Source organism: Lactuca saligna, chromosome 9 (genome assembly GCF_052625555.1).
Source record: "Lactuca saligna cultivar CGN05327 chromosome 9, ASM5262555v1, whole genome shotgun sequence".
NCBI lineage: Eukaryota > Viridiplantae > Streptophyta > Magnoliopsida > Asterales > Asteraceae > Lactuca > Lactuca saligna.
The window spans coordinates 112,392,998-112,404,847 of NC_136425.1; positions in this window are offsets into that span (position 1 = coordinate 112,392,998).

An 11,850-nucleotide genomic window follows, 5' to 3' on the forward strand; every position below is an offset into this window, starting at 1 on the left:
TCTTTGAGAAGCATGCAACTTGTATAAGATCATACAAGTTCATTAGAGGAAAGTCAACAATAGTGAATTCGCATGTTTTCCCATTTGCCCTGGCCACAATATATTTAACATTTTGAACAAGATTTTCGAAGACCACATCTTTCTTCATGCTAATCACCTTTTTAATCTTGATTAGTGACTAGACTTCCTCAGGTGCTTTCCCCAGAATATCATGAAATCTAATCTTCATTTGAGTTCCTTCATCCTTTCCATTGAAATTCCCTTCTGCTTTAAATTGGTGTATGATAAACATCATCTCATTGACAGGGAAATCCAACTGGCAAGCATCAGTGTTTGTAACCACATAACTTTATTTTGATTTCTTTTTGAATGAGTACATGTGATTAAAGGCAACCAAGGCTTTGATAGTTTCATAATTGTAATGCTTAGCTGGATCACCTTTGTTCATACCCTTTGGATCTCCAGCCCTCTGAGTCATGATGCTTTGAACAAGCCTCATTCTCTCGAGTTCAGCCTTCTTTTCTTCCTTGGATTTTTCAATTAAGATTGATTTGCCTTTGTCTTTCGAAGCAGATTTTTCAGCTAAGTCTTTTGGCTTCGAACCACTCCCACCAGACTCTGTGACAACCCCAAATCTATTCCCGTTACAAATCCCATTTTCACTAACGGAATACGTTAACGTACGTTATTTTATGTAATATTTGGAACCGTTAATATCCAAATATATAATTATATGCATGTCCTAATATCATTATAAGTAATATAACTCATGCGCGTTAATCTAGTTTAACCTAATAGAGTTGTATTACCGTTTCAACCACTTCACCCGGGTAAAAAGTTTTAACCCCGTTAAACTTTAGCATCGGGTAGCCGTGTATTGGGTACAATACCCAAGACATATAAAATCACTTGAACACTTCAATTGGACTCTTTTACCACAATTACACCTCTCTCTCACTACTTTCTCTCTCTAGACCCAAAATCGACTCCAAATCCGCGAATTTCCGACTTCCAAACGTAAGGATTCATCCCCTAACTTAATCTAATCATACTTTACTGCTTTTAGAGTCCAAAATCATGAGAATCAAGGACCATAAAGGAGTTTTCGGCCTAAGAAGCTCCTTAGGCCGTAAACCCCCAAAATCATGCCAAAGACTTTGTTTTTCCTTCCTTTAAGCTTATGGACTAGTTAAGGCATAAACCTAGGGGACTTTGGACACTAAAACACAAGGAATTAGAGCCTAAAAAGGAGTTTACGGCCCAAGCTTGTGCTTAGGCCGTAAACACCTCAAACACCCCAAAAACACTTGTTTAATGTCCCAAAAACTCATCTAGGGTGTTTGGCAATTTAGACTTGACAATAAGGAACACTTAAATGCATCAAACAACTCCATTTGAGGGCAAAAAGAGGAGTTTACGGCCAAGGCTAAGCTTGGGCCATAAACACCCATATTTTTGTGTCAAACAAGTCCCAAAACCCCTCAAATGCATGTAAGGATTTTAGCTAAGGCCTTTGGAAGTGTGTTGTACCATTAAACTTCACATTTGGACACAAAATGAAGAGTTTACGGCCAAGGATGTTCTTGGGCCGTAAACTCCCCAAAAATATATGCCAAATTGTCCCAAACTCACTATATGGCCTTCTAGAATTTATCTAAGGTGTAAAAGACTTTGTTGTACCAATAAAACATACATCTTGAAGGGTTTACAAGAGTTTACGGCCCAAGAACAAGTCTTGGCCGTAAACTCCCCAAAAATGTCACAAATTATGATGTTTAATCCCTTAAAATAGTCCAAGACACACACCACTAAATCAAGGAAGTGAAATAAGACCTTAAACATACACTTTGGAGCGCCACAAGAGTTTACGGCCAAACCTAGGGGGTTTACGGCCGTAAACTCTCAAAGGATGGCTTTTGGGCCATAAACTCCAAAAGAATGAGCTCATGAACCCTCCCGTAAATCATTCATGACTTTGTACCGCTCCCGGGAACCCCTTCTAGGCCTTAAAACCCCGAAAACGATGCTAGAATGTCCAAATACTATAATGAAAGGCATAAGATGATTAACTTCTTGTAAAATACATAATTCATAGGACATTAGGGTCCTAGGAGGTGCTCAAGAGGTTATTGGGTACCAAACGCTCAATCGACACTTTTACCCGATTTACCCGATTCACCCGATTTCCGCGATTTCAGGTGAGTTCATACCCCTTAATGAACCTTTCAAATGTTTTATATGTTTTAGGGGGGAGATACAAGTTGAATATACATGTTTATGAAAAGTTATACAAAACTATTTTTCAGATTTCAGAGTTAATCACATGTGATTCCCAACCTGTAGTTCAAATCACATGTGATTTATCACTATGCTTTATAAATAAGTCAATGGTTTTCAAAACTATCTTGGATTAAAAAACAAGTTTTAAATGTTCCTTTCGTACAATACTTTTGTTAAATAAAACTCTTTATGAGAATGTAATCATACTAATATATTTATATAAGTAAGACTTGAAAGACTTAGGACCGATAGCTCGCCTTATTTCCTGTTTCTTGTTTGATTGTGGACTTAGGGTAGTAGTTATCCATCCGACTGTCATTGATTTCTTAATTATATATCTCATATATTAGTACAGATTATGAGTACTTCTTAATTCATTAATTACCTGAATCACTACTTGACTAGAACCTCATACACTAAACTAACTATAATGGGTATAGTTAAGGACTCTATCCCTAGTTTCCACTATTACTCTACACTACTATAACTCTCTATATTATGAAGCAATACACTAATAAGAGAATACAATACAAGTTATACGAAAGATTACTACACTATAATACAAGAGAATGCACTAATCATGAGATAACTCACTAATCCACTACGGGATACTCTATACGCTATTCACTATGCCCGAAGTTTTCCGTCAGGAAGACGACACTATATGTATAGATCTATACGGGGCAGACGCTATTACATCCCGACTGATAACTCCAGTCCGAGCCGCTCAGGCCCAGGGATGCTTTTACACTACTACACTATGCATGACCGGGAAGGTCATGGGGATTCGCTATTACTCACACTATTGAGAATATACTAGAAAGACACTATATCTGCACTAAAATACTAAAAGAAAGATGAAGTAATATCCCGAAGTAAATAAGTATCTAATACTAAAGGATGCTGCACCAGTATTATATACTCTAAGAATAACTCACTATATTACATTACTTAATGTTCCGGAAAATATGGGATTTTCTAGGTTTCACCACTATTTATGATTTCAAACTTCAGTTTTCATAATAATGACTCTAATGCTTTTTATACAAGTACTCACACTAAAACTCTTATGAACTCACCAGCTTTATGCTGATATTCTTTTCAAAATAACTTGTATCTTCAGGTCAAAGATAGACAGGTACATCAGCAGCATTTTGGAGAAGATGGAGGATACAAGACCCGTCTCTTATTTTTGTTTACTTTTGGTGTTTGTCTAACATTACAAAACACACTTGTAAATACACTTACTATATGAATGAAATGGTTGTATGTTTCTTGCTTTTACTATTATACAATTGTGATGATACTGTACACTACGTCATCCACCCCGAAACGTATTCCGCCGTTATCGGTTTTGGGGTGTGACAGATTGGTATCAGAGCATTGTTTATAGTGAATCAAGTATATCAACCTATAAAAGATATACGAACTATAAACACTTCGGGACTAAAACACTCTGACCAAAAATATATATACTGTTAAGTATCTAAAAGATTTAACTAAGTATATATACACACATCACTATAAAACACAGAAGTCAGTATCGCCCTAGAACCAAACAAAAGTATTAAAATTGTTGGATAGCACAATTGAGCTTAGAGACATATAGTCACATTTAGGGGGATGTAGCCTGATCAACTACGTCTTCCTGGGAGTGACTAGCATGTGCCTAAGTTTGGTTGTGGTATTGCAACAAGTCTAAAACTTACCAACACTACCACAATAACGTTAACACTAGAATACTATAGGAGTATTCTGTACCTCTAAAAACATACGTCTGCGAGAACTAAAAAGGGTCATTACTGATGGAGCAATAGTTGCTAAATGGATACTTTCCGGTTACATGTGACTAGGGCGTTATAGACTTAGAATCTGTGATCTTTGCTTTACTTCCTGTTCCTTGTTTGGTTGTGGATTTAGAGTTAGGGTCACTTATTCAACGGACTATCCTACCCCAATCACATGTAATTAGTATGCATTATGCAAGTATTGGTCCAACTCGTGACGACCGTCTTATAAGTAATTTAGGTTAGTACGCCTATTAACCTTCTTTTCCCCTTTTCTCGCATAGATACCATGGCTGGCTTCCACCCTCCAGGCGACCCGTACTACCCAAACCAGGGTAATGGGGGATGGCTCAGTGAAGAGTCGGACGATGATCACCCAATCCCCTTGGATGACCACCGAGCAGAAGGCTTTCCGGATAACTCCGACTCCGAGCCAGAAGTTAATAACCTACCCCCTGGAGTCCCAAATCCCAACCCCCGTCCGACATTTCAGGGCCCCACTCCTATGTGGGCCATATCCTTTCATAGATGGAGCGAAGAGCAGGGTCAGCCCACGCCATACAATGGAGACCGAAGTTTCTACAACATAAACGAAGGTGGATCAGCAGATCAGGTTCTACCCATCATGATCCGAAGGATTGCCAGAAATGTTGAGCAAGGTCAAGCTGCAATAGGTTGAGTTGTGGAAGTGGATGCCAACTCAAATATCAACACAGTTCGCATCCGCCAACTCGAAGAAGCCATGGACATGACAAGGAGGACTAACGAGGCTCTACAGCACCAGCTGGCTGCATCCCGAGCTGAAGTTAGAGAACTCCGTGAACGCCAAAGGACTCATGATCGACACCTTCAAGAAGTTATGCGTCAGCTAGCAGAACTGAGGATTCACCCGACAAGTAACCGTCGCCAGTAGAAGACGTCTAGTTACCTCTATCTTTTGTTTAATGGATTAACCTATCCACTCTATATTCCGTAGATCTATTATCTGTAAACATTCCTAGCTTGAAAGTACTCTAATCAAACCTCTAAACTGCCAAACCTTTTCTCTATGGTATGATGTAAGACCTATTGCTAGGTCAAATTTTCATGAACTTGTGTTGCATCATGAATACCAATATATTGGCAGTTGATTTCTCTATTGCTATTGTTGGGCTTAAAAGATTGCGTCTTTTGGGCTCGTTTGTTTATAATTTTTTGTATTACGGTTTGGGCCTGTCCAACCGTGGTTTTAGAGATATGAGAATACGATATTTTCCAGACGACTAAAGGTTTCTTTGATCATACTTGTAACCTTCCAATCCTCTACAGTTGATGTTCTTAATCGAGCTCTTCTGAGGATTTTGTTTTAATCATTCGACACGTTTGATTCATACTTGTTCTATAATTTTACTGTGTTTATATCGTCATTGTTTTCATAACTTGTTCAAGATCTTATCGATCTTCATAGATTAAAAGAAACAATAATCTCATCAATTGGTATCAGAGCAGGAGGCTGTGTAATTGATACACATCTTTTCTGTGAAAAAGATTTTCATTAGGGTTTTTCCACAATCATTAATATTTATTGAGCCGTCATCTCTTTATTGACGTATCTTGATATTTATTATTTTGCCCTAATCTGCTTTATTACAAGTCTGATCTTTGAACAGGTTTTTACGATCATAATGGACGCGACACAATCAAACGTTATTAATATTTCAAACAGCATTGGTTCGACGACAAGGATTCCGATCTTATACACCAACGATTATGAAGTATGGGCACATCATTTCGAAGACTACGTTATTGGTTCGGAGGAAAATGGGTATCTGATCTGGGAAGCCATCACAAACGGACCGTTCTCTCATTCTGCAACGTCCAGAATCATTAAAACTCAAAAAGAATACAATGATCTGCTCAAGGACGTAAAAGACATTGCACAAGATGAAAAGGACAAGTTCCAATGCAATATCAAAGCACTAAGATTGATCCGGTTCGCCCTTCAGTCTGATACATTCAGATTGGTTAGCTCATGCACGACAGCGAAGGATGTTTGGGACAGACTTCGTGAACTGTACTCTACAGACGAAGATCTCGAACATTCTATTCAAACTCTGCTTCTATCTGAGTTTGGTGAATTCAGACAAGGGGCTGAAGAATCTGTAACCCAGACGTTCGATCGCTTCAATCATCTTCTCAGCAAGATGATCAAACATGATATCGAAAGGAAGCACATCGAACAGAAGGTTACATTCCTGAATGGTCTAAGGTCTGAGTGGAGAGCAGTAGTTTCCAAGGTTAAAGCCCATGAGCAATTTAAATCATACTCTTTGGCGAAACTGGTGGGAATTCTCAAGTCTCAAGAGAAAAACGTGGTGCAAGAGAAGAATGTCGTTTCCAGTCTCGGTTCGTTGGCTCTCGTGTCAAAAAGTAAAGCCATTATGGAGGATGAAGACCTCAGCCTGGAAGAATATGATCTCACATCGGAAGATTATGCCTTGATGGTATCCAATCCCAAAAGGTTCATAAAGAAGAAATTTCCCAGCAAAAAAAACCGAAACTGGCAGGGAAGTTACAGCTCTGAAAAGCTGGTTAATGAACCGAAAGTTGAGGAGCACAAGAAGGAACCGAAGGTTGACGGCGACTCTGGAGTGAGCTGTTTCTACTGTGGTGGGAAAAATCATTATGCTAAGGACTGTGTCCTCAAGAAAATGGCTGAGAAAGATGATGGGAACGATGAGGAAGCTGTGTTGTAGAAAAGGCTAGATGAGTTGAGAAAGAAGAAGTCTGCTGCTAACCCGCCTAGTAATGCTCTTATTGTGCAGGGTTCTGTTCCAGGTGATGAGTTCGGTAGCACGGAAGTTTGGTCTACCGACTCAGAAGACGAGGAAGTGAGGCAGCCTACTCATGGAAAGGCGTTCGTGTCTAAGGAAGAAGGCAGTGGTGGTAAATGCCTTATGGTTTCTGACGTATCTCAATTGAGGGGATACAACACCGATGGAGGCAATGATGGACAGAATGCAAAGGAGGACATGTGCTTCACAGCCAAACCACTCAGCCAGCAGTTCAATGAGCTTGATGAACTGATAAAGAAGGTACAATCTGTTTTTATTTCATGTAAAGTACCATCATCCTCTTATGAGAAAGAACTAAAAAGTGTCAATACAAGAATATCTCATCTAGATAGTAGCTTAACTCAAACTCGGGTCACAAATTCTAACCTAACTGATCAATTGAGCAGGGCAGCGTCGAAGAGTGAGGAGCAGAGAATGTGGATAGAGTTGAAGGAATCAGAATTAGTCAAAATTAAAGATGAAAACATTTATTTGCAAAGAGACAATTTGAAATTGTTAAAACAACGAAATGTTTTTTGCTTAATTGCTAAACGTCTGTATTCTAATATTACTCAGCTTCACCTGGATTGTGAAATAGGCCAAAGGATTCACCGCATGATCTTGCCCTTCCTAGAATTTAAGGAAGATGAAATCGATGCCGAAGCCTATAATTGTGAAAGTGTGATATCATCTGATGACATAAATCCCACCTACATGTATGGACTGGACAAAATTGAGTCCTTCATTAAATCTAAAGACCACAAGCTCATGCTTAAAAATCTTTTGGATGAAAATGACAAACTTAAACTGATGACCGAAACCATGCAAAAATTTGACTCTTTAAACGCCAACGTAAGCTCAGAAAACAAAATTGATGTTGAAAATGCATCTGAGCTTAACGAGGACGACAATATGAGTGAAATTTCTGTAGAGGACACGGTTGACTGCTCAGAATTTATTAAAACCGAGCCAGAAAATCACAAGAATCTAATTTCTGAAAATTCTGTAGAATTCGCTCGGTTGTCCCATCAAAAGTCCCCGAAATTAATTGAGAATGCTGTTGTGTATCAAAAGGTCAGGACTACTCCAAATCAAGTATACAAGGTAACAAGAGTAACCGAACATCAAACAGCTGAACTTGCAGCTATTGTAAACGAAGACAATGCTGATGGCTGTGATGAATACTTCTGGGAAGCTCCCATTGATAATGCAGACGAAACCATTGGTTTATCTGAAAGAACTTCCTGGAAGAGCAAAGGAAGATATATACCCGAACCATTGAATAAGACAAATAACTTCAATGAGCCAAGCACTAGTGGTACAAAAGACACTCCTCAGAAGGATGTTAACTCACCAAAAGCAGACATTCCTAAGGCTCCTTCAGCTCAAAGTAACTCTACCGCAGTTCAAATGGAACCGGTCAAGGAGTCAGCAAAAACGAAAGCAAATGTTCATCATCAACCCTCTCAGATGCGGAACAGGAAGATAGAAAGGAATAATAGATACCGGAAGAATCTTTCTGAAAGGAAACAATTCTGGCGTTCCCAGAATGCATACTTCACTCATCAAGACAAGAATCTAAAGTATGAAAACATTCCTGCTGGAAAAGTTGAAAGTCACAAAAACCGAAAGTCAAGGTTCGGTTCACAAGAAGATATCAACCGAAAGTCAAGTTTAGGTTCACAAGAAGAAACCAACCGAAAGTCAAGTTTCGGTTCACAAGAAGACATCAACAGAAAGCCAAGATTTGGTTTACAAAAGGATAACAACCGAAGGCAGATGTTCGGTTCCAAAGGTAGCTCCAACCGAACGCAAAGGTTCGGTTCTGAAGACAAAAGAGTGCAAAACTCTAAGGTTGGTCCTTCCAATGATCAAAAACAAAAGGGTCACCTTGTGACATCCCCAAAATCACGGCCAGAAAAGACCGGTTTTGTTTATACTTTATTTCAAAATCAGAGTTATCTTTTAATAAATGGTTTGCGGAATTTGTCCCAAAACAATAATATGATAAAGATTTATCAAAAGCATTTCCATAGAAATGTATTCATTAAAAGACTCGGGATGTCATGTTCGTACAGATCAAAAGTATAAACAGTACAATATAAGCCTTACTACATTATTTCATATCTACAGGCCTATATCCGTAATCCCTCGTCCAAAACAGCACACCTATGCTCATGCGCCACTACCTGTAATGCATAAAACTGAGTGGGTCAGGCTTGGGAGCCTGGTGAGCACATAGGGTTTTCAACCCACAATAAGTTTATTAATTTCATCAATCAACAATAACCCGATTACCCGTTCCCGTTATCCTCACTTTACGTCCCTAAACACCTATCATAAGGGACCTAGCCTAAGGATCATCATCGGGACGGACACTACTGCTAAGGGGATTCCTCAGCAATAAATGTCCTAATAGGCAACCATGTGGGGGATGGAGTACACCGGTGAGCACATCGTTCACAACACCTACAGGTTGCGAGCCTGCTAGTGTTCCACTGGACTGTCTAGAAGAGTCCGTGGTCGTCATCTATACTCCGCTAGATGACTGGATCAACAACAACAACATCGAGGCCTCTCATCATTTTATCACACATCACCTATTACATCTACCCATGTTTTACCCCAACATTTTCGTAGATATAAAATACATATACAGTTTAAATCATTGAAAACATGTATAACAACGTTCATCTAGCATAGATAGCAAGTATTCAGATAATATGCACACATAGCACGTAATTTATATAAAATACTTCATATCTATGTGTAAGTTGAAGGTAACTATGCACTCACCGGAAAAGGTGGTGATTCCGAACTCAGACAGCGCTTCGCTTCTTAAAAAGAATTTTTCTTCGACGAAACCTAGTATTATTACCACTAGAGTTTAGTTTATTATTCGTCGAGACTAATTAATAGTCTAGCTATTATTATTATTATATAAGCGTCAAAAAAAATACTTATATAACCCATAATAATAGCCCAAGTATTTATTATAAGTTCCTAATAACGTTACTATAATTAAATAAAAGTTATATTAAAAATAGCGTAGGCGTAGCTCACTTACAGCGGGTTTTATAGAAAACCGGGCTTTGCTTGGAGCAGCGTTCCCGAGCCGAAAAGCTCTTCTTCTCAGAGCCTTCGAGCACTCCGGGGCTTCCGCCTCGTGCTAGGGAGGTTCCCTAGGCTTTTCGGGGGATTTCGGGGCTAGAGAGAGGTTCTAGAGAGAGAGAGAGAGAGTAAAGAGAAGAAAGAATGGGAAAGCTGTGAAGAAAATGAGGGTGGGAGAGGTGGTATTTATAGGGTGAAATGTGGCTGAACTTGGTGCCACATGTCACCATCTGGTGGCAAGCCTTGGGGAGAAAGCAATGGCCAAGATTGTGCCACATCACCCATTTTCGCACAGCACACTTCCGACTTCTAAAGTCCGTAACTTTCACATACGACCTCCGTTTTTGACGTTCTTTATATCCACGCGTAGGTAATAATAAGATCTACAACTTTCATTTTGACACCGTCAGCTAATTCTCGACCGATCTTAAATTTAACAGTACAAGGAGATTATACTGTTAAACGTCTGCGTAAAATTAATAACTTCTACATACGGACTCTGTTTTTGTCTGTCTTTTTACCGTTGATTTCCTATTAATGAGATCTTCAACTCTCATTTATGTTGCGTAAGCCAAAAACCGCTCGAACTAAAATTCGAGTTTCAGGCTGTGCACTGCTAAGCCGAATCTTAGAAAAATCATAACTTCTTCATACGAAGTCAGATTTGGGCGTTCTTTTTATCGATGTTCTTAGTTTAACATATTCTACGACTTTTGTTTAGATTGCTAAGGCTAAAAAGTCTTCTATCGTAAATTCACTATTTACGTTTCCCGGTGTCGTGCCGGTTTTGTCGTAAAACTTCGGCGGGCCATAACTTCTTCTTTATAGCTTGGATTTCGGCATTCTTTATATGCACGGAAACCTTGAGACATATTCTACAACTTTATGTAGAGATATCAGGATTATCTCACACTTTAATTTTGACGCTCATTTTTATTCTTTATTAATTATACATTTATAATTAAATAATAAACACATAAACACACATAATTCACATAATACTCAAATATTTCATATTTATTACTTCAAAAAGAGTTACAATAGTTGACCTAGATTATTACATTGACAAAAATGCTTAGCCCTGAAAACCCGGGCGTTACAATTCTCACCCCCTTAGGATGATTCCGTCCCGGAATCATGCATCAGCAAACAGATGTGGATAGCGACTCATCATGTCATCCTCTGTTTCCCAAGTGAGATTCGGCCCATTCGAATGTTTCCATCGGACTAGCACCAAGTCGACCATCTTGCGTTGTAACTTCTTAGTCTTACGGTCAATAATTGCCTCAGGCTCTTCGATCAGCCTTTTATTCTCATCCATCCTTAATTCCGAGATTGGAATTATGTCGGGAACATCTCCCATGAATTTCCTCAAATAACACACATGGAAGGTGTTATGAATACCATTGCGTTCTTCGGGCAATTCCAGCTTGTAAGCTTGGTTCCCAATCCTCTGAAGAACTTTGAATGGTCCAATAAACCTTGGACTCAACTTTCCTCGTTTCCCAAATCGTATAAGTCCCTTCCACGGTGAGACTTTAAGTAAAACGGAATCCCCAACTTCGAAGGTTATCGGTCATCTTTTCTTGTCGGCATAGCTCTTCTGACGATCCTGAGCTGCTAACATTCTTTCCCTAATCACCTTCAATTTCTCAGCAGTCTCATGGACTATCTCGGGGCCCATAAACTGCTTCTCTCCAGCTTCAAGCCAACAAGACGGCGTACGACACTTCTGCCCATACAAGGCTTGATAAGGAGCCATCTTGATGCTCGAGTGAAAACTATTGTTGTAGGAAAATTCTACCAGAGGTAAGTGCTCGTCCCAATTCTCTTGGAATTCGAGGGTACATGCTCTCAGC